Source organism: Anser cygnoides, chromosome 3 (genome assembly GCF_040182565.1).
Source record: "Anser cygnoides isolate HZ-2024a breed goose chromosome 3, Taihu_goose_T2T_genome, whole genome shotgun sequence".
Classification (NCBI taxonomy): Eukaryota; Metazoa; Chordata; class Aves; order Anseriformes; family Anatidae; genus Anser; species Anser cygnoides.
The window spans coordinates 4812811-4838962 of record NC_089875.1 but is presented as its reverse complement, the minus strand read 5'-3'; the positions used below and the strand labels follow the sequence as shown (position 1 = coordinate 4838962).

General features: G+C 40.8%; 1 long non-coding RNA gene across 1 annotated transcript; it reads right to left on the bottom strand.

The window, feature by feature from the left end:
• Window positions 1–1656: 1656 nt before the first annotated feature.
• On the bottom strand, window positions 1657–17183 carry LOC136790323 (uncharacterized). Its single transcript, XR_010830011.1, has 3 exons — window positions 17106–17183; window positions 7646–7782; window positions 1657–1879 (listed from the first exon to the last, which is right to left on the bottom strand). It is a non-coding gene; the product is annotated as an uncharacterized lncRNA (long non-coding RNA).
• Between the last annotated feature and the right edge of the window lie 8969 nt (window positions 17184–26152).

Here is a 26152-nt window from a genome sequence, read left to right as displayed (position 1 = left end):
CTGTATATCTGGAATGTTGAATCCCAAAGCAAAATTAGAACAAGGCAACTCTGGGCTTGTACACACAATGCTGTTTTTTTAATTACTACTTCAATCATTCATTATTTTTAAAACTAAATACAATGATGTTTACAAAATAAATAACTACATATTTCCTTGTCACCAGCAAAGTGCTAAAAGGAGAATAAAGGAAATCATGTAGAGCCCTTCTTCAGTGGGAGATCGCTCCGAGAGGGAGCAGCAGAATTGGGTCCAGCATTTACCCAGCACTGATCAGTTTAAAGCACAAATGTTTCCTCCTAGTTCTCACGCTGGTAGGGACCAAGTGCTGCTTTCCTCTGAAAGTGCAAGGGTGTAGCTCTTCTTCTTCCATGCTTCCACAAAGTTCTGGAAGTTCTCTCCCATGATTTCCTTGGTTCATGCCCCACATGCCCAACCTCCCCACTGTGCTTGGGAGTCACATCTCCATGCCACTTGAAACTGCGTTGCCTGTGATCCAGCAAATTGTATGTGTTCCCCTGGGGCCTGGGTGTTTAAGAAACACGTCTTCTTTCCCTTCAGAGATGCAAAATAGCTGAATAGGGTGACCTAAGACAGTATATCATGAGATTCCCTTGGATTCACAATCAGCCGTCTGCCCTGGATACAGATGGCATGAGATGAGAGTAAATCCCTGAGGGCGAAGACCCATATGCCCGTGTGTGTTTGCCAGTCGTATAGAGGGTCACCCGCTGCAGCACCTCTTTAAAAACTTATCATTAAGCCTGTCTCCTTTGTGAACTTTCTCATTATCATTTCATTGTGCTGTGCAGTTCTGGCCTGGCTCAATGAATATTGACTTCATGCTTGCTTTTCTAATTGAATTACAGGGGAGCAGGCTGAGCCACTGAAGTTTCCTGCCTGCAGTCCTGCTTCCCTGGCAGCCAACTGAATAGAGCCTGAAAGAAAAGCTGTTTGCTTGGGCATTATGAATAACAGAGACCTGTCACAAAGCTGCTACAATGATTTATTAAAAGACAGAAGAAAATGAGAAAGAATCTTGCTCACTTCCAGCAACAGCTGCTTGCTTTGCTTGCCTTCTTTTCTTTCTTTTTCTCTGGTTCTCCTTCTTTCATTTCTTTCATTTTATTTCTTACTTTCTTTCTCTTTCTTTCTTTCTTTCTTTCTTTCTTTCTTTCTTTCTTTCTCTCTCTCTCTCTCTCTCTCTCTCTCTTTCTCTCTCTCTCTCTTTTTCTCTCTCTTTCCCTCCTTCCTTCCTCCTTCCTTCCTTCCTTCTTCCTTCTCCTTCCTTCTTCCTTCCTTCCTTCCTTCCTTCCTTCCTTCCTTCCTTCCTTCCTTCCTTCCTTCCTTCCTTCCTTCCTTCCTTCCTTCCTTCCTTCCTTCTTCCTTCCTTCTTTCTTTTTCTTTCTTTCTTTCTTTCTTTCTTTCTTTCTTTCTTTCTTTCTTTCTTTCTTTCTTTCTTTCTTTCTTTCTTTCTTTCTTTCTTTTTCTTTCTTTCTTTCTTTCTTTCTTTCTTTCTTTCTTTCTTTCTTTCTTTCTTTCTTTCTTTCTTTCTTTCTTTCTTTCTTTCTTTCTTTTTCTTTCTTTCTTTTCTTTCTCTTTCTTTCTTTCTTTCTTTCTTTCTTTCTTTCTTTCTTTCTTTCTTTCTTTCTTTCTTCCTCTCTCTCTCTCTCTTTTTTCTTTCTTTTGTCCTTTCTCTCTTTCTTTCTCTTTCTTTCTCTCTTTCTTCTTCATCATTATCTTTCTCTTATTTCTCTCTGTTTATCCCTTTCATTCATTCTGTCTCTCTCTTTCCCTTGTTCTTTCTTTCCCTTTCTCTGTCTCTTCCTCTCTGCCATCTCTTTATTTCTCTCTCTCTTCCTCTCCTGTCTGGGCTTGCCTTGCATTATTAACAATAGAAAGAAAAAGAGAAAACCAAATAATTTGAGAAAATGCTTCAAGCAAAAGGCATCATTCTCCAGTAACTTTCCTTGCCTAAGGCGGATGTGTTTATCATTGCAGTCAATTTATAGCAAAGAATACAAACATGTCACTGCAACTGCTCCAGCAAACAACATCCCATAAATGTCTATGCATTGTTAACAAGTCTCGCTTAGGAAAGCTTACTGTAAAAATAAACAAACAAACAAAACTGGATCACATCATAGTTTACCTTTCCTCTCAATGACTGCGATGGTCAGACTCCTATTTGCAGATTATTAACTAATTATATAATTTCTTTTGTCCTGTCATTATTGTTATCTTTCTTCCCTGATTCTCTGTCTTTCCTATTGTTCTGTACTGTTTACTTTCTCAGCTTTTATGGCTTTTCAGTTTACTTTTCACAATTTTTGTATCTTCTGTCCAATTCTAGCTAGTCTCAGCATGGAAAGTTGCAATATATTACTCCAGGAAAATCTCACTGTTCAGTGGCTGTCATTTTCCTTAATTCTGATTTAACCCTTCTTAGTGATTAATGAGGAATTTATCTTTGTTTAGAATAAGTGTATTGGCAACTGCTCTTTGGTAGCTAGCTACTAAGCTGTTTGCAAATAGAAGTGAGTTTTTTTAGTGACCTCATTGAAGATGAGGTGGATTTATTCTCAGGTTTACATGACTTAAAAGGGCAAACACGAAGCTTCAGCCAACACTTTTTTTTTTTAAAGAACACATCCACGGGGCTTATGTGTGCTTGTTTGGTAGCTACATTCCGCGTGGAAATGGACTGGCTATGGACGCCTTGTAACTTAATAAATGACTTTCTGGCACTTAAATGATTGATATTTGTTGAGAAATAATAGACAGTTACGTTAGTTGTCTGATCTGTCTTGTCCAGTTCCTGATTTTTGCAACTATCTGCTGCGTGGCCATTGGTAAATTAATGGCTCTTTCTCAAGTCTTCTGCTGTTTGTTTCCCTGCCTCGTCTACTTTGTCTTTAAGCCTTACGGGGCACTGTCCACTAAGGATGTCAGTCAAATACATGTATTGTGGGGTCCCCATCTCAGTCAGTGACACTAAAACATGAACAATTAATGTCATTGTAGTATTATTCTGTTTTATGCAGTGTAACTTATGTATTTTATGTCTTGTATTGTGTTATAACAACAACACATAGGAGTGTGAGTAGTTGTGTTATTGGACACAGGCACATGCACATATACAGTGATAGCAGATGTAGGATGCCGTGTCCTTGGGCTGTATTGAGATGCAGGCTTGTGTAGCCTCCCCTGCCTAAAACTAGGTGCAGTTCAAAGGTTGTATTTGCCAGGAGTTATGGTTACAGGACAGAAAGCTTCCTTAAATAAGTAAAAGGAGTCACTTCATCACCTGCATCGGTGCTGGAATTGGTACCTAAATTGGTCCTGGAATGGGTGCTGTTCCCACAGGGACTTCACTGTCCTGCTGCTTACAGACTGGCAAAACTCCTTTTAACTTTACTGTGACCAGGATTTCATCCACCTCTTTTGCAAGTTCCATAAAGAAGGGCTATTGACTATATATATATATTTGGGAGCAAAATGTAGTTATTAGCACATAGGATTTACAAACCACAGCATGAGAACCATAAGCAATTAATGTGCTGAAAAATAGTGCTATGGTTTCTCTCAGTACAGAAAAAAAAAAAAGTAAACAATAACAATCTTTCACCATGTTTATCTTAGCTATTTCATAGATTGAAGAATTGAGTATAGTTTTTTTCATGGCTAACTTGTTGGCCTGAGTAACAATTGAGCCCTTGAAGCAACACAAATGATTCTGACCTTTTGCTTAGATTTGGGGTCACTGTAGAAAGGAAGTTTTATAAGCCACCTACACACTATTTCCGCCTGACATTGGGGAGAGAATTTTACTGGATTTCAGGCATTTCAAACCCATGAACCAGCTTAACTTCTCAATTCATGGCATGAGGCTAAAGACAGGAACTGTTTTGTGTGACATTCTCACATCAAGACTGGCACCATAAATCAAGACAAATGTCTTTCTGAATGACTTGCTACAGCTCAGCCACAAGATCTGGGCTTGTGGCAGCGACCACTCAGTGAAGTGCTTTGGCCTGTGTTATTCAGAAGGTCAGGTCTGAAGATCATAATGCTTCCTAAAATGTCTGTGACTTTTCACATTGTACATTATTCCGTGTTTCTAAAGTGTGTGAGAAACAGAAGATTTTTAATTGCTAGTAATTGCTTTTTAGCAAAGGAGTCCATTATAACTTAATGGTTAACCATTGTAACCCAAAGTTGTGTACATTTTCTGAAGGAGAAAGAAGGAAAAACAATCCTTAAACTTTGCAAAGCAGATTGCTTTGATCAGTTCTTCTTTATGTTGGTAGGGATCCTCTGTTAGAGTGAGTCTCCTGAAAAGTGACCAGATTGCCCATTGCAGAAAACCGTGATGAATAACATTCTGTGTTTTTCACAAAAAGCATCACTTACAGTGGGATCCCAGCATCCTGCAGCATGTGCTGCATTTGGTTTTCATTTGATATTTGCAAGCCATTATTACCATTCAACAAAATTAATCCTTGAGAGCAGCAGATAGTTGCAAAAATCAGGAACTGGACAAGACAGATTAGAGAATTAACGTCTGTTAAAGTCCTTGAGAGCAAGTCAGGGCTCCAGCTGCATGAGTATGAGCCTGTTTTGCTCATTCTGGCAGCAGTCAGGAGTAACATCTTGGATAAACCTCTCCTGTGAACAGAGTGGGGAACTGGGCTGGCAGGTGCTGGTCTGAGCTCTGTTACTGACTTGCCGGCTGATTTTAGACACACAACCTCATTTGTTAGTTGCTTCCTTTTCCTTCCTACTCTTTGTGCTGTTTGCCCACACTGTCCTGTCCCCAGGACAGACTTATTTTCTTTATATTTGTAGTGTACATAAGAGAAGAGTCCTCCTCTCTTGCACTTTTGGAGTAGCTCCAAAGACAATCCTCGTGATGTGCTGCCCAAACCATTACCCTACAGAGCGTGCAGGATGCTGTAAGCCTGTGCATGGTACATAGATGGGTGCCTGTTGGTCCTGCCAGGCCCCACTGCCTGGAGCTCTCTGCCCAGAGTGCGGTGCAGGAGGGAGGGATGAGATGGGGCACCCCGTGCTCGCTGCTTCACCAAAGGGCTACGTGCTAGGGCATAATGGAAAACAACCCTTTCTGGGTTTCAACACTGTTACCTCTGCTGGCAGCCAGCCTGCTGCAGCACCTGCAATGTTGTTTGCCACCTTTTCCTAAAATATAGTAGCAGGTAAATCCATGTCTTGCTTGCAGAAGACAAGAGGGCCAACTTTTTCAGACCTCTGGCATGCAGAACTCCCTGTAGGTTTATTAGTTTGACATCATGCTGTGGGAAACATCTTAAGAGGCTCTGAATCACTGAAGCAACCTCTTAGTTTTTAAAAATTAAAATTATATGCACTGCCCTCTGAATATAAGTATGTGAATATTTATCAATCCATTTAATTAAATACGTCTTTCTTAATTTAACAAGTTTTTCTCAGCAGAGCAGTGATAAATGCACACAGTTTCACACTCCCGACAGGCATGTTTAAAAAGAAGGTAGGGAGGGAAGAAAAAAAAAATGCAACAGAGCTCCCTAAATGGTAATTCAACTTAATTTTTTAACAAGACTGTTTTGGTTTCGGAGTGATTCCATGACCTACAGCAATGATCAAAGTGATGCCGTAGTGGTGAGTCTCATACAGCCAGAGTACTACTGAGTGTGCCATGGCAGGCTCTGCAGTGTTTAAACAATCTAGCAACCAGGTGCTTTGTTTTCCCCCGTATCTGTGCTGCTGGATTGACTGGATGCTCAGGTCCTTTACCCAGTAGCCTGCAGCTTAATCAGGACCATGAGAGGTACAGAGAAGGGGTGACAGAACAGAAAGATAAAGTCTTCAGGTGTTTGGAAGATCGCCCGGATTTCCCTTTCTCGGCCACAAGATAAATATTTTTAGTTATCCTGCGTGGTTCCATACTGTTTGGCTATTTTTTGGTCTGATGGACTTAATGCTCAGTAGGAATGATGTCTTGCAATCAGAAGAGCTTTTCCGTTTCACACTGAAGGGAAGAGCTGGCTCTGCATGCTTTGTGTCTGTGAGATTAAAGTAACGAGCTAGAGGACAATTTGTGGCATCACTATCTTGGTACGTATTGTAAGCAGTCCCTGCGGTGGTGCTTATGTAATATACTCGGTAACCTTTGCAGTCGTTTCTCAGAGGAGTGTTTCAAGGCACAAAGGCTGAAGAATTTGAGAGAGGCTGGTGAGTTTCTCGGTGTACATGAAAACTAGTTCGATGCTGGCATAGAATTGCTCCATGCTTAGACCATTTATTAAAGTCTAGACGCAACATAAAAGCATGTAAATTGGTTCCAGTTGTCTCTAGTAAAAACTTCAGCTTGAGCTGGGAATTGATTGGTGAATCTCTTACCGTAATTAAAATTGACTGTTAAAGTTTCTCCCACTTAATTGGTAACACTTTCTTTGGAAGTCAGTGAGTTAAGATTCTTGCTGGATCATTTAAAGGAGTTCCTGTGTATAAGATCAGAACTCAAATGTAGTTTTATAGAGAGGTTTACAGTTATGTTCCACCCTGGTGGTCTTTCATCCTGTATCTTTCCTATTTCAGTTTCATGCTGTCATTCACCACAGCCTAATTGTGTTTTGATAAAAATGAAACGATTGCTGACGCATTTCAGACTGAGAGCCGGTGATATTTTGAAGCTTTCAGTAAGCTGAGCTGAAATACTGTGCTGCTCAAAGCCCCTGTCTCCCTGCAAGTCTTCATTTTTAATTCCAGCATTTGTTAGTTGGTTTTCTATGGATTCTGATAGGCATCTATAACTACGCTCTGAGTGCCCTGCCAATGGTGTGTTATTCAGTATGCCTAAAGGGTGTCCCGTGAACAGTTTTTCACTCTTTCTTTAGGAGGAGAAAAGTGTGCAGTGTAGTCTTCGGTTTTAGATTTTTAAAAATTAAAATTACACAGGTCGCTACATTTTTGTGTTAATGCCACTTCAACACAGCACATCTTATTCTATGAGTACCCAGCAGCAAAAGTTGCAGTGGCTTTTAGCTCTTCAGGGATATCCTTCCACAGTCTTGGGACAGGACCAGGTCTGGAGGTTGGTGTTATTCAGGATGACACTTCCGGACATACTTAGCTCTCTTTAAACATAAGCTTATGTCTTGTCCGGACTAGTCATGGACTTAATCACAGCATTAACTGCTCTCCTGATTCAGGCACTAGAGATCCACTTAATTCTCCCCACAGTCACAGTATTTTTAGCACACCCCAGCCAGTGCTTATCGTTGGTAAAATGTAAATGTGTCAGGGGATCATATTGCATCTGATATTATATGCACTGCAAACCTATCATCACCAACGAGACTTAAGATGGGGAGCTTTCGTAACAGCGATTAATAGCATACAGAAAAGACTGGAAGAAACTCAGAAAGTTACTTGGCTGGAGGATAACGCAGTTATGAGTTTGGAAATTGTTTTGGAGGATGCTATAGGTACTTGACAACATACAGTGATGTGTTCAGAATCCATCATGGAGTGAGAGAAAGCATTTATTGAATTTTGTTAGCTAGCTCTCACAGCCATGAAAATTGAGGCCAGTTAAACTTTTACATGCCATGGTGTCCCTGCTCATGTGTATGTAAACACGTACCTGAAATTCTTCCTGTGCCACCCTGATGGGCATAGCAGAGTTTGGTGCATAGGAGATCAAGCTCAGTTCTCTGTGCAGTTGCTTGAAATGAAGCATGGTGTCACCAGGACTGGTGCCAGGGCCTCTGAGATCAAGCCCTGGAAGTTTAAAAGGTGTTCAAGAATAACAAGTGGGTCTGATTGCAAGCCACTGAAATCCCTAGGGATACTGCATTACTATCAGTGGATTGCAGATGGGTGGTGTGGGTCACTCAGGCTAGGTGAGTCAGCATCCTTCATATTTAGCTGATTCTAACACAGGTATTGCAGAGGTGCAAGTTTAGCATTTAATTTGTTCTTAAACACTCTTGTGAGTCATTCTGCCACCCTGAACCAAGGGCCTCTGGTAACAGAATTCCAGAGCTGTGCAAATTATATCTGGACTTCAGTAACGATTTTCATTATGCTAAGATTAAGCTGCCTAAACAGTCCTTGCTAAGCCAACTACATACTTGTGCTTGGGCTTGTATTCCAGGACAGTTCTGTGCATTATACCATACTGTATTCCTTTCAAAGCCACAGAGCCACATCTTACCCTCAGCATCAGGCCACCAAGCTACAAAAAAAAGTGGTGACTTGAAAAAATATATATGCATTATATTTTGAGGTGGACATGCCATTTATACAGACAATTGTCTATCATTACTTCTGTCAGCTTCATATATATATATATATATATATATATATGTGAATACATTACAATACCATCCTTATACCTCTCAGTTAAAGTAACGGTGTGAAAGGGAATGCAGGTATTACTGTGGACAGAATCAGGGATGTGATTTTAACACTCCTGTAAAATGTCTCAAGAGAGATTCCTGAATAAGATTTGCTTTTTCTCCTTCTTATGCTGTTGTAGTGTCTTTCCCAGTAACAGGCTCATGGTTGTCTCTCCTTTTCTGTATGTATATTTACATGTATACATATATATATACATACTCAAGCATGTGCTTGCACTCATATTTACAGCACTGAGCTGTTCATTTGTATTCAGAGTGAATTATTTCAGTTCTGAAGAGGGGAACACAAAGGCTGTGTGAGAATATATGGCTCCCGCCATCCTTGACAATGACTTCTCAGTTACTCAGAGAATCTGCAAAATCTTTTTGGCTTTAAAACATATCCTCAGTATATGAAAAGATGAGTTCTTGATTTGGCCATTTTCTCTGCTTTTGACAGAGGATCAATTGTAGAAAGTGGTGATGAGCATGCCCAAAGAGATTGCTTTAAGCATCTTTGCTTTGCTTTTCAAGTATGCAGCATGATCCAGTTCCTTTTAAGCAGCAAGGTCATTTAAGTGTGCCACGCCAGAGGTTTGCCATTTTTTCCTCATTCACTTTCTTAAGTCTTATTGTCAGCCATGTTCCCTTTGACTAGCAGAGCAGCTGCTTGGGGTCTGCTTGTGTGGTTATAATCCCATTAAAAACCCCTCCATTATGTTGCTAATATATTTATAAAGAAACTAGTCACCTGGGATTAATGGTTGATATTTCTCCCTGGACATACTGTACTAAAACAAGATCATTCCCAATCCCCTGGCTTGTTAGATGCAACCAGTTGCATTTGTCACGGTGCCAAATTGGCTGAAATAGCTGAGCAATTAATGCAGAACAAGCTTTCCTGTGTTTGCAAAGTACTTACAGTCATCACTGACAATCATATTCTCATCAGCTCTTTCCTGAAGGGGCTGAGATGGCAGATATGCTGGGGCTTTGGGAGCTTACTGTCTTTCATGGGAAATATGAAAGGCATTGAAAGAACACCCTGACAGAGCAGGTGAGGAATCTGACAAAAAAGAGCCCTTAAAAGCCATTTCTAAATATATAAGCCTGTAGGTTTTTCTCAGCCATTTCCAAGCATGTAAACCTGAGGAAGACAAAGTAACTGTTGTGGGGAAAGGATTCTGCAATATCCCTGGGTCCATCTGTGCTGACTTAGACGTGAGTGCCGCTGTACGGGCACTTCAGAGGTCACTTCAGACTGGTCTGAGCGGGGTACAGGTCACAACACTCAGACCCATGCAGACTCAGCCATGGCTGCAAAACCCACCTGGGGTGGCTGAGTGAGGGCTCAGGCATTTATCCTGTGGTAAGGTTTGTGCTGCTGCCGCCTCTAAGCGGCTATGGGCACTTCATGTGGCTACTCCCAGAAGAGTTGCAGTGATTCTGCCAGATTGCATTGGCTCTCTTTGTGTGGCCTGAATTTACTGGTAGGGTCTTTCTCACTTTCGTCATCACCTGAGGGCTTGCCAGCAGTCTGCCTACAAGAAGAACTTTTGACCTACTGCAAAGAACATTTTTTCTGGGACCTCGGTGGAGCCCAGTTATCATCCCAAACCTTCTCTGTCTTTATTCAGTATGGCCAGCTTCAGCATAAGAGGCTTCTTAGAGCTCCAGCCGTCTGGAAAGACTTTCCTTTATCTCTTCATCAGCTCTCTGTCTCGGCTGAAATCATCTCTCTCTTTCCTTGCCTCTGCTTCATAAGTTCATTCTGCTCCTGCTCTTGCTTCTCTCTGTATTGATAGCATTTGTTTTGTAAAGCATTTTCAAGTCCAGGGTTGGGGGACTTTGTTTTGTCTGAAGGAACGTTGTGAGATGAGCTCAACTCGCATTGAACTGTGTTCTGAACAGGAGGCAGAATGACCTTCTGCAGGAGGCAGTGGGCTGGGAGTTAATAGGTTTGGGTGCTGTGCTGTGCTTCAGGATGGTCCTGTAACCCTGCACAGGTCACAGAATTGCTGCGTGTTTCACTTGTCCACATACAGTCTACACATGCAGTGTTTTTCTGGTTGTTGGGGCAGATACTGTGATGTGTATGTTTTCCTAGTGCCGAGCATGAAGGTGTGGACTCCTGACCTGACTAGTATGGGCTGTGGCTGTCTGCTCCTCTGAAGGCAAGGGGACAGGGAAGCAGAGCAGCTCAGAACAAGGTGGCTGAGGCTAAACACTGGGCTCACCAAAGCATCTCCGCTGTAAGAGTACCTGACTGTGTAGACTCTCGTACAAGCCTGCCATATGGAAGTCTATCTCTCTTGAATCTCTGTTCTTGACGCCTGCTAACCAAGCTTTTCTCCATACACATTCCTGTGTAGCTCTTATGGCCGCTCTGTGTCCTGAAGTGCACTGACTGAGCCAGCTAGCCTGCAGGAACACCTCACTTCAATATGACATCTCCGCTGCAGTTTGAGCCCCATTGTGATGTGGAATTTTTTGACAGCAAACTGGAAGACTAAAACTAAAAACACTATCTATAACTGGAGCAGTGAATTGCAGGGGTACAATGCACACAGGAGAACAAAGCGTTCTGCAAAAAGGAGTCCTTCCAAAGTGCAGTCTAGCTGCCTTTAACCAAAATGTCTAATGTACGGCTTGCCAGTGGCTTCAGTCTCTCTTTTCATTTCCTCTTAGGGGAAACAGTTTGCTGGAACTGCTCTGGTCTCCACACGCTGCTATGTTGGCAGCAAAACCCGCAGAGCCAGCTTTGGGAGCCTCCTGCCAAAGGTGTTAGGGAAATACTGGTGGATAGTAAGCTGGGGTATCTCCCAGGTCCCTGAGTGCAGCCCAGCATGTAGGGCTTCAGTTATCTATGGCTGTCAGGAGGTCCCCAGGGGGCCCTGAGTCAGGGACACAAGCCTGAGTAGATTTGAGGCAGTTCTTAATTGCACTGGGAGGTCAAACCGCTCTTCCTGGCCATCAGGACTTGAGGTCACAAAAAAATCTGTCTTTTACCCAAGCCAGACACTCTTCAGTCATGGGCTGAGTGCAGCTTGAGTGGAAGCAGGGGATCCAGCCCAAAGGTCTTTTTGAATGTTTCCATTTCATGTGGCTTGGTATTGTAACGTTCTCCCGTGGTTCTAGCAAGTTGTGTAAAATTGTGAAGCCAAAGCAGCATTCTTCCTTTAAAGTTTCAAAATTAAGAAAAATGGTTGTGGGGTTGGAAACTTGGGAGAGATGTGCTGTGGTTATCTGCTGGTCCAAGAATAAAATTCCTATGGCTTTGTACAAAAGCACTGAGTAGTTGTGTGTTAAAAAATAAAATAAAAAATGAATTCAAGTCAGGACACCTTTTTAGTGGCAGCTGGACAACGTTTAGAGGATTCAAGAGGCCGCACATTTCCTTCTCATATGCTTCACTGCGATTCCAGTAAGTGCAAGAAGTGCAAGTCAGAATTTTTGCTGGGGGAACTGGGCAGACAAGAGGAGCAGCAGGCATGTAGCTCATGCAGCCTGCAGTAGGGCTGTGAAAGGAAATACACCTTTGACATGGGCAGAGCTGGCATGCAGCTGGCCAGGCTGCAGTGTCAACCACATGGTGCCTTTTGGGCCAGGGCAAGATGATGACTTTTGCAGCCACAGTATGTTATAGCATCCTGGCGGCTACTCTGAGGTACACCTTAGCTGCATCGAAGGCATGGAGTTGGACTGGTTGTGACCTTAGTGGTGGGTCTGGCAGGAGATATTCTAGAAGTGGTTAGGATTTGAGCAGGAAAGGTTCAGTGGCTTCTAGTTGCTTCACCCAGAAGGGGCCAGACTCTCATCTTTGTATGTGGGATGAAGGAGGTTACACATTAGCTATGCATGAACAGGGAGATCCATTTATGCAGGGGAAATCCAGGCTCTCCACGAGAATGATAAATGACTCTGAGAATGAGTAAAAATAGTTGGAAAAGCTTTTAAGTTTTGTTTAAATTTAACCATCAAAAGTCAAAACATTAGCGGGTGTTTAGAGAAGTGCCTGAAACTTGGAGACCCTGAGAAGAACCAGAAAGGGAATCAAAGGGCCTGGCAAACAGAAAAAAAAAAGAAAAAAAAAAAAGGAAAGAAAACTCATGCAAGAGAGATTAAGAGTAAACAAGCCCATCAGAATAAAGCTGATCAACTGAGAACCTGCTCCGCTGAGATCAGCTGGGTGCACTGGGACCTCGAGATGTTACTGGGAGGAAGCCAAAGAAAGAGAAAATCTCCGTGCTTTGGGTCGGCTGGGGAAGTCAAAGCCGGGCCCGATTGGATGGTGAAGGAGGATCCAGCTGGATAGGAAGGGATAAAGTGTGGTGGGGGTGGCTGCATGGAGAGGAAGGGAGAAATTACAAAGACCCAACCAGCTACGTATGGTAAATTTGAATAATGGGGTGGCCAAAGGGAAAGGAGTTCTTGGCAAAGTCCGGAGCATTTATGGGAATCCAAATACGAGTTTGGAGCATCACTATTTATTGCAGTGCTATCGGTTGTCAGTGCTAAGAACCCTTCATTATATTACGACAACCTGTCTTTGCTGCAGTGGCCATAACTCAACCTGCTGTGTGGCTTTCCCGCCTCCCCCCGGCTCGGTCCTGCGCGGTGGCTGGTTAACTTGTTCAGTGCCAGCTGCCCAGCTCCAGCCTTGCACATCAGTGGTGATTTGGGTGAAGAACTCATTTTGGCTGCTACAGGGCCTCTTGCTGGGCCAGAGTTTCTCCTTCCTCAGCTCCCGCTAAGAGATCCCCAGTGGTGCCAAAGAAAATAGTGATAATGTTAAGAAACAAAGACTTGGCTGTTAGTATATTTATTGCACTCATTTTCTTTTTGTATAAAAATGTAAAAAAAAAAAAAAGTGACTTTGTTTTGTTTAGCCTTTGTTTATAATTATTGCTTTGATTATGTCTGTTATCACTGCTCACATTGACCACTGGAACCTCTGGGCAGGGATTGCTCCTGGCATTTAGGGTCCTGAGCTTGATTTTCTTGACTCCAAGATCAAACCCTCAGGCTGAGCACTAAGGAATTCCTGCAAAGATTTGCATGTGCTTCATTTTACATGCTGGGCCCAGCTGTGAGCCTGGTGATGGCAAGGAGCCCTCTTTCTCCCCTGCGTGGGATTTGCAGGCTGCCAGACCCTGCACAAGGGAAGAGCAGATGTGACTGGCCTGTTTCTCCTCTGCACTCACATGGAGCAGGGAGTGAAATGGTGCTGCGGCTCCACCCTCCCCAGCACGCCAGCAGAGCCGAACCAGTGAAGGGAGAGGGAAGTTGTCTATGAAGAAAAGAGCTTTAATCCAATGCACATCATCCCAGAAGGAAGAGAGACTTGTCCCTCTCCACTGTCCCCTGCTTGCCTTGCTCATGGCTCGGTGCGGCTCTGCATGGGCTGGATTGCGGGATGCCAGAATGACCCGCTGTTCGTGACCCTGTTCAATCTCGAAGGCTACTCATGGTGTGTAATGTTAAAGATGTGTGTCAGTCTTACAGGGTCAGGGGCTGGGGCTGTTCAGGCATGTTCCACATTGCAGGTCTCTGTTGTGTTATATTCTACAAATGCAATTTATCCTGGAGAACTGAAGAGTCGCTGCTGCCAAGAAAACATCAGATAATCTGAAATGTGTCTACCTATATGAGAAGACCATTGTAGAATGCATAGAGGAAAGATCTCCAAAAGCAATTCCTCACTTCTCATCTAATGGCTTTAATTAACCTGAGCAGTTATGCTCTTGAATTGTGCATACTTCAGGGACCAGCTCGATGGCACTCTTCCTGCTGCTAGGAGAGTACGAGCATGACAGTTCAGTTATTGCTGTGCATTGTTAATATGGTTGATTTTGGTCCTGCTCCAAGAGAACCACTAAGAAATCATGGAAAATGAAGGGTAACACATTTTTAGAAAGGATTCTGGATAATTTTGGCTATAAAACAGGCTGCATAATCTTGGCAAAAAGTGGATGAATTCATTATCTGCAAATAGTGGAAAATATTATAAATGGCAGTAAATGAAATAAATGGGTGTTTCCACTGTAATATGCTATTCTCTGAGCCACCCAGAAAGAATACAGCTTGGTTTACTGGGTGGGTAGTCCTAGATGAAGTGAAAGATCATGTTCATATGCTCAAATACTTGTTTGGGAGTGAGATATTTTATGCCTTTGTTGCAGAGGGAAATCTATACATTTTACATTTAAGAAGCTATATTTTACAGCCACATATGGATGTTGGAGTGAAGCTAAAACTCTATATGTGTCATATATCTGTTTGCATTCCACAGCTAACCTCATTTTCATTTGCTCTACTACACCTTAAGGGTTTGGAGAACTCAGTGACTCATTCTAATGGAAAGTCACTGACCCTTCTTATTAGAAGAAATTGATCTTTTTGTATATTTTGGATTTGTTTATGGGCCAGCACTCTTGCTGTGAACACATGGAATTAAAGTCCTGGCGGTTTTTAATAGAACAAAACAAAACAAAACAAAACACGTTGCCCACTAATGAGCAGAATTTGGCTGTGTGCTCTTCATTCCCACTTCTTTGGCCTTGGGATATATCCTGCCTCTTGAGATTCCCTGCACAACAAAGTGCCTAAGCCCATGCGTATCTCTGAGCACATGCATAGTCTCAATGACATTTGTAGGCCTAAGGTTATTCATGTGTAAGAGTTTTGCTGGATCAGAAGGTGCAATTATGCAGCTGCCTTATGTTCGGGAAAGGCAGTCACAGGTCCTGCATTTTGTCACTCAGTTCCGCAGGGTCAAGGTTTAACTGCTCATCTCAGAGTGCCCCTCCAAAACTCCAATGGCTTTAGTGGGAGCCAGCACCAAGGATGAATTGAATGTCTGTGCCATATTTTTGTCATTAACACCTGGAACCTTTATCAAATAAACCTGTTCCTTTCATCCTTTTGCCTGGCAGTCAGGTACAAGACATGGTGTCAGGTTTTGTTGAGAGTATTTGTAGGTTGTTATTTCCACTTCTCAATCCATCAGGTGGTTACTGGTTTTGATAATACTTTTGCTACAGTTCTTACTAATATATTGTTTAAATAAAAATTACCTCCATCTTGCCTATAGTATATACTTGTTAAGAAAGGCATTTCCTCCTGTGCTTTGATAAGATCATGGACGTTGCCATGGCAGTTTTGTTGCCCCTTTTGCCAGTAGTAAATACTATTGCAATTTGCTATTTTGCAAAGAAAAATGCATACAAAAACAAACTGTCTGCACCCATGTTCACATCTGGCTCTTTATATACATGCATATGCTTTTACATACACATATGTATATATGTTTATATATATAAGTTTGTGCACATGTATGAGTACATATATCTAATTGATTTTAATTAGGTAGGCTTAAGAAGCTCTTACCAGCTACAGAGATATTACTAACTCTACTGGTATTTTTCCTCTGAGGATACTTTAAATGTATGACCACTGCTTATATGCATTTATGTACTATGCTATGCATGGACAAATCTCTGTTCTCATGCCATGTCTGCTCTTGCAGCCATCGTTCTGCATTTATAAACAGCTGCACCCCGAATTCTGTGAGTACAAATAATTGCAACTAAAGAGGTGAGCATTTATAGCTGGGATTTTCAAAGGAGTGTAAGTGAGTTAAGTACCCAAATCTCATTGAATTTGGTTACCTAATTCCTGTGGCTTCTTTGAAAATTCCAGCCTTAATTAACTATTTATCTTAATTAACTAACTCAATCAACTATCTGTGAAACAGACAGGGTAGTGGAGACATAACATGTTAAACCTAGTCAGTTTTGGTTGCACAGTAGCTACCTCAGAATTCTCCAGCTGAGTGTAATGGCTTTATTATTGGCATCCACTATCAGTGGATCAAACTGCAACATGGACCATAAGCATTACCATCCATCCCAATTTTAGTGTGGCTCTCAGGGTCTTTGAGTTGACTAATTTTTGTGTTTAGACTTGCTAACGAAGATGGATGGTGAACTTCACAGACTTCCCGTAGGCTTCATCTCCACCTTTAGATGATCCTGGGAGTTCCTTGTAGAGACTGCATTAGGGATAGCTCCTGTGAAGGTTCCCACCAAACACTGAGCCATATGATTTGCCACTTTACCTTGGTGGCACCTTAATCCACAGAGAGACGTCTGTGTTTGAGGAGGCATCCGTGTTTCGCTTGTTTTTCAGCAAACAAGCCAAAAAAAAAAAAAAAAAAAAAGGAATGAAGAGCTTCTGAGTCTTTATATTTCCCTGCCCAATACTTATTTCTATTCCATAATAGCTTTGCCTTCTTGCATCTTTTTTTTTTTTTTTTTTTAATCTGTGTTTCAAAAAACTTTGATGTGGGTTTTTTATTTTCTTTTTTGAAAGACTATACTGCTAAGTATGGAAAGCCACAGTTTTAACAGTTCCCCTGTTTGTTCAGAAATAGTATCATTCATATTTGGCATCAGAAGGAAGACTATACTGAAGTCCAAATTTACTCCTATTAAATTAAACCTAATTGAAAAAAGGCAAAGGCATTCATTAACTAGTTAAACAAATGGTATTAAATGTATTTTTTATTTAAAAGAAGAAAACAACTTTAACTAAAGAAACGTAAGTGGAAGAGTAGCTATTAAAATGTGTGATGGAAGAAGTTCGCGTTGTTGAAAACTTAAGAAGAAACCACAAACATGTATAACAATAAAAGAAATGTACCTTCTTGGCCATTCCTCTTCTCTGTTATTCTGTCAGATGTTTCTGATTTGAATAAGAGCTCTCGTTCACGTCCCTGAGCTTCTCCTTCCATTCGACTTTACATTGAAGTCATAAACCTGTAGCCATGGAGACAGCTGTGACATCACACATGTAGCATTAACTTCACCACAGGGCAAAATAAATGGCTGGGATGGCCTGTGAGGAGAGAGAACCTTTGTTTGAACCAAAAGCCAAGATTATCCGAGTCTTGGCCTGGAGCCCGGGACCCCTAGAGCCTTCAGTGGGATCTCAGCCCTGTGTTGTAGGCACGGAACAAACAGGGCCTTGTAGCAGAGACCCTCTCCTGGAGCTGACGGTCTCCGTAGGCAGGACATGACACAGAAGAAAGGAAGCATTATCAGCTGTGTTTTAAGATTGGAAAACTGAGGAAGAGAGAGTAAGCAACTTTACCCCAGGTCACAGAGCAGATTTGAGGCAGAGCCCAGAACTGTGCTCAGATAACTCAGCAGGAGCTGCTGGAGATGCTGAAATGCAGGAGTCAGAGCCTGTTTTTGCACATCGGTTCCAGGAAGTCTTTCCCAAGCTCTCTTCAAAACTGAGAAAATATGCAAAAGGCAGTAGAGCTTGGGACAAGTTGAAACATTGCTGCAAGCCTTTTAGAAAGTTCAAAATCGCTTTGCCCTCTAGGAAAGTTTGTTTTAGGAAGGTGTATATCTCCAGACCCACATGTGGGGTGAAGTCTTTCATGGCAGTGTTCCCACATACGTCCATTAGACCAGGATACCACCCATGGCTTTCAAAGAGCAACATCAACACCTTGACTTGCATTTGAATGTAAAGAAGGAGCAGATCTTTTATAGATCATAAACATAATAGCTGTTAAGACAAATTAAATGGGTCTTGGCAATTGATGGGTTTTGCTTGCATTAGACTAGTGATCTTAGCAGTTATGAGGTTCATCTGCATCTTTGCTCCTGCTGTCAAGGGCTGGCACTGCTTGGGTTACAGGCTCTGCCTTTGTGACCAGCAGGCTGACTGCAGCAGTGAGCCCCATGTGAGTCTCCCCGTTCAGACCACCCACCAGTTACAGCCGGCACAGTGTATTATAGGTGGCTGGCTTTGAGAGTAGCTACGAGAAGTGGATTACTCCAAAGTGGCCTACGCTCCACGTGCTCCACACTTTCAGGGGGAAATCACCAGTCAGTTGTTGGCCCAGTAGCCAAGGCATCAAGTCAGATTCTCCCCTGAAGTCAACGTAATGGCAGTGACTCCCACCGGAGAGGGCATTTTTACCCACTGTCTTACCCCCACTGGCACGCAAAGCCTCCAGCTTTGTGAGAGCTACGTGGAAGGTTGCCATACCACACCCAAGGATTTGAACTTCTGTTGACTTTAATGAGAGCTGTGTGGCTAAATCCCACGCAACTCTCAAACTGTAGGGGTTAAATCCATTTCGCTTTTGCCTGTTAGTCTGTGGTTGAGAAAAAAAAATCCCATGTGTTTTAAATTGTTTTAACTGATAAGTCTGGCCAGCAATCGAGAGTAAATCATGGTATCAGCACACACCCACAACCTAGCCTGATAAATGTCTACATTTTAAAGTGACATAAATGAGTCATGAGAGCAGAGTTTTAATTAAGAGGATTAGAAATGTCAGAATTTTCTTAAATCTGTTAAAAAAGAAGACTTACCCCTCCACTACAATTTTGTGGGGCAATAAACTACTGTGATTTGTATAGTATAATTTCAAAGATAATTTAGTAATTTTCTACTTTGAATGCTGAGGCTTTATTAAGACATAGTAGATGCAGAGCTTATACTTTTATTCCAGTAATTGCTTTATCATGTTAAGTTATTAATCTTTGTGACTGCAATACCTATTATATTAGAAGAGCCTTCTGTAACGCTTGACAGAAAACATAATCAGAGTATCACACCACTTCAGGCCAAACCACATGTTCTTTAATCAAGCAAAAGTCTTTATGAAGGTGTGTACAGCAATGAATTGGTGAAACTCATGCTAATTCTTGATTATAAAATAATGGTGGCTGGAATAAAATCCTATTATTTAAAGTCTAAATTCTCAGTGGAGCCACCTTGTCAAAATACAATAGTCTGATTTGCCACGAAGTGTCAAATGGTGAAACATATCAGTTACAAAGCCAGATAAAGGAAAAAGAATTCTTAGCCAATCAGTAAAAAAAGAGGGAAAGAGAAATTCTTAAAGAACTACTTTGCATGTGTGAAACTTGTTTTCTGTTGAGTATTATTCACAATTCATTTATGTTTGGATTCTGACAGCATTTAATGCCAAGGGACTACCAGGGAAAATATTTATCAATAGCAAATTTTAAACTAAACATTTTGAACAGAAATCCAACAAATACGGATAAAAAGCATCTCTAGAATTAGAGTTGATCATGACAAAATTAGAGAGAGAATTCTGAACTTCCAGGCTCAAGGCAATACTTGACTGTAAAGACAAGGAAGAGACATTGTGGGAATTAAATTACTACGTGTTGCAGCAACTAAAGCCTTATTGATTCCTCAGGGAGATCTGGCACTGACCACTGTAAGAGATAGGATATGAAGCCAAGCAGATTGGGTCAAATCTTATAAGGTGGCTTAGCTGCTCCTAAATTATTCACACTGGAAACAGGCACTATCCCAGCTAATTTTTGTCATTACAAGTTAGTGAATGCTGAAAATGAAATACTGGATATTTATAAACAACTGTTGGAGAAATTTATAAATTTTGAAATCCTCATGAGAAACATTCATTATAATTTTGAAATAAATACAATTTTAAAGTTTAAATAGACAGATATTAGTATGAATTTACTTGCTTATCTATAATGAAGGCTTATTTTTTCCTGCAGCAATAATTCTTTCTTTAACGTGCATAATCATTGCACTGTGTAATGTACTTTATAGGGTGTGGTGATACTCCTTGTCAGCTAGCTGCGCAGTGCCAGCATGAACAGCTACCTGGCAGTGCTGGAACCAGCCAGGACAAAGTAACGCCAAATGTTCCCAATACCATGCATGACCTGCAAAACTGTGTGAGAGATCAGTACAGAGAAGAACTGAACCAGTTCAAAGTGAGGCTCTGTTTGGATTGTGCTGGCTTTTAGGAAATGTAGCTCTTGTCTGGAGAGATGGGCTGATTATATACACACAGCTTTTCAGCCAGTCCTTTAGACCAAACACCCTCTCCATGCACCTGTCCTTGAGGGTCCTCAAACTATGTTAATTCCATTAGTAATGTTAACAGATACACCTCAGTTTAAGGGATTTTGACATCAGTTCCTATACAAGCATCTGTGTGGATTGGACATAGATGAAAACATTGCCACTTGGCCAATGGAAAGGCAAGTGTTGAAATATTTCTGCTGGGTTAAGAGCAGTCCTGTTCTTGCTTTGTTTCATTTCCCAGTCTTTATATAGGAACTACAGGGCTCTCTATATTTCATCATTACTGTGTACTAGGGAAAAGGATTCTCTGGAAATTGAACATTTTTGCTAAGAAGCTAAATTTTTATGGCTTGGAGCATTTACTAACCATGTATGTGGGAGCCAAATCATGGTGAAGGAAAGATTTGTCAGAAACAGGAAAGTCATTTCCTGTATCTGGGTGGCTGTGCCACCATGGATGATGTCCATGAAGCGCACCCCAAAGGTTATCATTTTTATACGAAATGCAATGTATTTATATTCTACCCATCACCATGCTGTCAAGTACCTTGACAGGTAGGACTGTGTTGGTTATAGCAACTAGCATTAGGCAGTTCTTAGGTATAGTTTCAAATCTTGGATTTGCATACACCCATCAGAAAGCCATCTTTTCTTGTTTGCCATTTTTTGAAATGGCAGCAAATATTGCATTGCCAACTTCTTGCTTGTGCTACAAATTTATCTTAGTTCATCCTGGGGTTATAAGGCCCCACCTAGAAGCCTGGCATACGGCCAACGCTAGAGGGGAGCTGTAGAGCAAACCTCAAGAGCATTCTTGAGGTGTTTATTTTCCTTTACAGGCATAGGGTCAAAGAAAAAGAAAATGCATGGGAACCCAAAAGAACATGTTAAAGGATGTTTTGGGGCATCAAGAATTACCTGATGGCTCAGAGGCAGCAATTTTCAAAATAAAGGTCCTGAGAGAAAATCATGGGGTTAAAGAAAGGGTTGTTTCCTTTTCAGCAGAAAGATGATACGGCAGAAGACACTTGCAGGAAAAGAGTGGGAGGACTTATCAGAAGAGCATTTCAAAAGGCCATACTGCAAGGCTTGGATTTCAGGACGAAACTGTAGGTCCTGTGAATAAGTCTAGCTAACTTAAACAGTTTTTCTAAATAACAGAGCTAAACTGAGGGACTGAAATTGTTCCTAGGCTCATGGATTGGCTTATCATTTTAAAGAGTACTTTGGCCTTGGCTTGTTTTATAAGCAAACAGGTTGCCATTATCATGTTCAAATGCCATTTTTAAGAAACATGGGATAACTCAAAATCCTCTTCATTTGCTTTTTTTTCTTCTTCTCTCTCTCTCTCTTCCTTCCTTCCTTCCTTTCTTTCCTTCCTTCCTTCCTTCCTTCCTTCCTTTCTTTCCTTCCTCCCTCCCTTCCTCCCTCCCTCCTTTCCTTCCTCCCTCCCTCCCTTCCCTCCCTTCCTTCCTTCCTTCCTTCCTTCCTTCCTTCCTTCCTTCCTTCCTTCCTTCCCTTCCCTTCCCTCCCTTCCCTTCCCTTCCCTCCCTCTCTTCCTTCCTTCCTTCCTTCCTTCCTTCCTTCCTTCCTTCCTACGGCTTTTGTAACGAAGGAGTGAGTCTGCAAGGTGACAGTGTTTTGCCTACTGCAATGCCATTGTGCTAGGTGTACCCACACACTGCATTGTGAGAGTTTGTGCAGTTTGGGTTTAAGGACTTGTGACAGTTTTCAAGATAAGAAAGGATGTAAATTGGAAGCACAGTTACTGTATCTGACTGATCAGTTTGGACAATATTATTACAAAATCAAAGTATCTCCATATGGTTTTATTCAGCAATGGGTATTCTATTTTAAATTCACACTCAGCCTCTTTTCTGGAATGGCTTTTGTGCATAGAAGGCCTCTAAAAGAGTATGATTCAAAAAAAAAAAAAAGAGAGAAAAGAAAAAAAGAAAAAGATTTGTTTCCCGGTTTGATACTACATAGAAGAAAGGAATCGGCTAAATAGGCAATGAAGAACTTAGAAATAAAAACCACAACACTCATGCCTTAACCCACAAATAGCAACATAAATAGTGAAATCCACAGGAGGACTGATCTGTTGTCATCTTGTATTGTAGTCTTTTTACAAAAGTACAGTTCAGTGACGGACAGTGTCAGTTGGTCCTGTAACAATTATCTGTGCAGGCAGCGGGAAACACCTCTGCTTGGAATTCAGGGTATAATTTAATTTTTGCCATGAAGAGGAAGGCTTTGTGGCTAACTCTAAGAGCTGAGATGTGGAGGATCAGGTGGCAGTTCACTCAATTGACACAGATTCTTGGTCATGTCATTTACGGGCTGGATCTAACCTGGTTTACATGAATGTAAGTGAGGATTTGTCCCCAGTGAAACACAGGGAAGCAGGTGATGTATAAACAGCCTACTTTTTTCCTCCTACATTAATCTGCTGCTGGTAAAGTGTGGAGTGCTCATGCTTCTTTTCTTCAATGTGTTCTTGATTGCTTGTGCAGAAGTGAAATGCTGTGGTGATAATCTTCAAAACAAAGCCTGAAGTCATTACCACTTTTTTGTTATCATGCTAATTGACTTTATTTCATTACCTTATGCAATGAGAAGTTCCCCTCATTGTTTTATCCATAATTAATCACAGTGTTTCTGGCTTAAAAAAACACTTCCTTTTTATGTTTAGCTGTTCATTATTACTCTTTAGTTAGTTCCATACAGTCAATGATTTTTTGTTTAGCAAAAGGTATGCTTAGACCAACGCCCTGAACTCCACAGAGACACCATCCCAAATTAATTCTCCAGGTTGCAGCTGCATGATCTTGCTAAAGAAGTGAGTAATATTTTGACATTTAATATTAAATGAGTTATCTTTGAAAAATGCTTCCCTGCCCCTGGTGTACCTCAGGCAAATGGAAACATGCTTAATGTGCATAATGAAACGTTGGTAATGGAAAAAATGGGGAATTGAGACGACCTATCAGCATCTAGAATCTGCAGAACGTAAAAACTGATGGTAAAATGCTGGTGAGGTTAAGACATAAACTAATCAAATTGATTGCATTTAATTGGAACCCACCTTACAATATAGCTGTGTTTATTCTTGATCCTCAGCAACTCTATAAAAAGGTTTTTGGCAAGTGTTTGATTTGCAGTGTTGCAAATCAGGTTGTGAGATTTTCAGAAGCACCGAGCGCACTCAGTTTTCCAACTGACTTCAGGGACAATTCTGCACTTTTCAATTCCTTTTCATCCAAAGACCACTTGTGGTTCATGGGATTATCCATTCTTATTTCAGCCACCAATTGCATCGGTATTCCCAAAACTTTCTTTTAATTTTTAGAAATAAGAAATCTGTTGGTGTCTCTCCAGGAGTTTTCAGAAATAGTGAATGTTCAAGAACAAGCCATGCAATTATGGTAGGAGGGTGAACATTAAAATGAAGTGTTTGAATTTCATTGCTTACCTGTCAAGTTAAGCATGCACTTGCCTTAAGAAGCAGAGGTTAAGAAAAAAGTAAGGGTCTGATTTAAGAGTGTAACAATTTTTCTGAAATATTTAGCATCATCACTCCTTGAGGACATTTTGCATAATTCACTAACCGTGAGCAATTCAGCTTTCTCAAGCCCTTGCCAATGAAGCCTTTGTACCATCACATGCTATCATTTGTCTGCAGTTATATCTAGTTTTATCTGCATATATCAATGCTATGTTTCCGGTAAAGAACATTATTGCATATACATGACTCAGAAACCTGTCGTCTTTATTATTAGCAACTCATACAGAAGAACTGACTCATCTTTTAAAACAATGTCTGTATCAGAATATCTGAAATTCTTACAGGGATTTTAAAAGAGTTAAAGGTCCAGTTCTATAAGAGGTTGAGTGCTGAATAGACTTCAGCAGGCTGGGAAGGTCTAATTCCCATTGTTTTCCTGAAGGATTGTGACTGTTAAGTACTGTACCACTTTGGGCCGTTAGGGAGTTCATTCTTCCTCTTCCGCTAGTCTATTCTAGATAATTTTCCTTCAGGTTAATTGATTGCTAATCAATTTGAGGTAATTTAGCCAGTTGTAATGACTACTCCCTAGATGCTTGTTCAAAGCTGCAAATATTTGCTGCTTATCCTAATTGCATAATGGATGAGTAGATAGTCTAAGATTTAAAAAGCACCTTATAGACAAATCTTATAATTTTTGCTTGCATATGAACAGTCTTCTAAACAAAGGGTGTTTTCCACAGTGTAAAATTCTATAGATTACGAGTCACTGCCAAACAGGAAGGTGGTTAGTCTGTTCCATTTGTAAAGTAACTCGTTGATGTTGCAGAAAGAAAAAAAAAATCTCAAGTTCAAGAGAAAATTGCCTTTCTGAGACATACAGTTTTATTCAGAATATTTGAAGTAAAGCAAAGGTGCTTTTAACAGTTATGTAAAATTTATGATGCCTGTAATATTAGTCTAAACGGGCAGAAAATGACTAAATGCAAAAATAACAAGTTACGGCACCTTATGTATTATGTTAGACAGAAAACAAGATAGTTAGATGGTATAGTGACCAGTATATAAACTGCTTGGCTTTCAGGCCTAGAACTGTTCATTCTTAATAACAACCCAAACCCAGAAATGTGATAGGGGGAGCAGCCCCTTGCTCCTCATGGAGAATGTCATAAGGCACTTTACTGCCCCTGTTTGTCCCATGGCACGTTGGTTCCTCAACGGGCAGAGGAGAAGACATTGCAGGGGCAGAGGGCTTGCAGTGCTGCTGCCAGCCCTGTCCCTGATGGTGGGCAGGCAGGGATCAGCTGCTGCCATGCCTCAAATTTTGAGAGTCTTTTGGGAATTTCAGATGAATGTGGGAGAGTGGAAATATTCTGGCAGACCCACTGAGAACATCGAAAGCAAACTGGGTCACTCAGTGTCTCAGTTGAAAATGTAATTGGAAGGGAATGCAAACATGCACCCGAATCTAGAGGCAACAGCTGCTGAATCCTGCTCAAGAACCACTTCTCTGGCTATCCCTATGAGAAAGGAATGAGCTAACAGACAGAAAGAGGAAGCTAGGTAAGAGTAGCAGTGCAGATTCTATATCCTTATGTTACACAGTGCCCAATACACTTTGGATACTACCACGAAATAATAATATTGATTAAAAGAACTCCAGGTTACTCCATTCAAATAAAAACAAAATAGTAGAGGATATTATTTTGCTTCATTCAATATGTAAATAGTTTCCATCTTCTTTTCTGATTATATTTCAGTGGTCAAGGATTAAGCAAGATTTAATATTAGGATAACTGGAGTTTTTTATCTGTTTGCCTTAAGATGAGTCCATTACAGAATTCCTTTTTATATGTTATGGTGGAAGATGGAATTAGTAGGACAGCTACAATGTGCATAAAAAAGAAGTATGAAATGCCTTTTAAGATTATATTGCTCTTTAGAAATAGCTTATGAAATGAGAGAAGTGTATATACTTAAATATACAGCATACCCCTAATATGGAAATGCAGCGTATCCATGTCCAAGCCAAAAAAGAAATCTTATGTCTTTTAGCAATTTTGAAGTTTAAAAAAACTAAATCAGCTCCCATTTGGAAGTAAAAAGAAGCCTGTTATGGTTTATACAATTAATTTAAAGATATGATTTACAATTTGAATACACTTTTAAAATCCTTCTAATTACTTTTTAATAAAATAGAAGTTGATAGAAATATTATACCAAATCTTTGTTTCAAATGCTTAAAAAATTTTGTTTTAGAAATGCTGGTGCTCTCTGTTTAAGAATTTTCAAAAAGTAGTAAAATTATATTAGAAACATTTCTATGTTAATAAATACATATTTC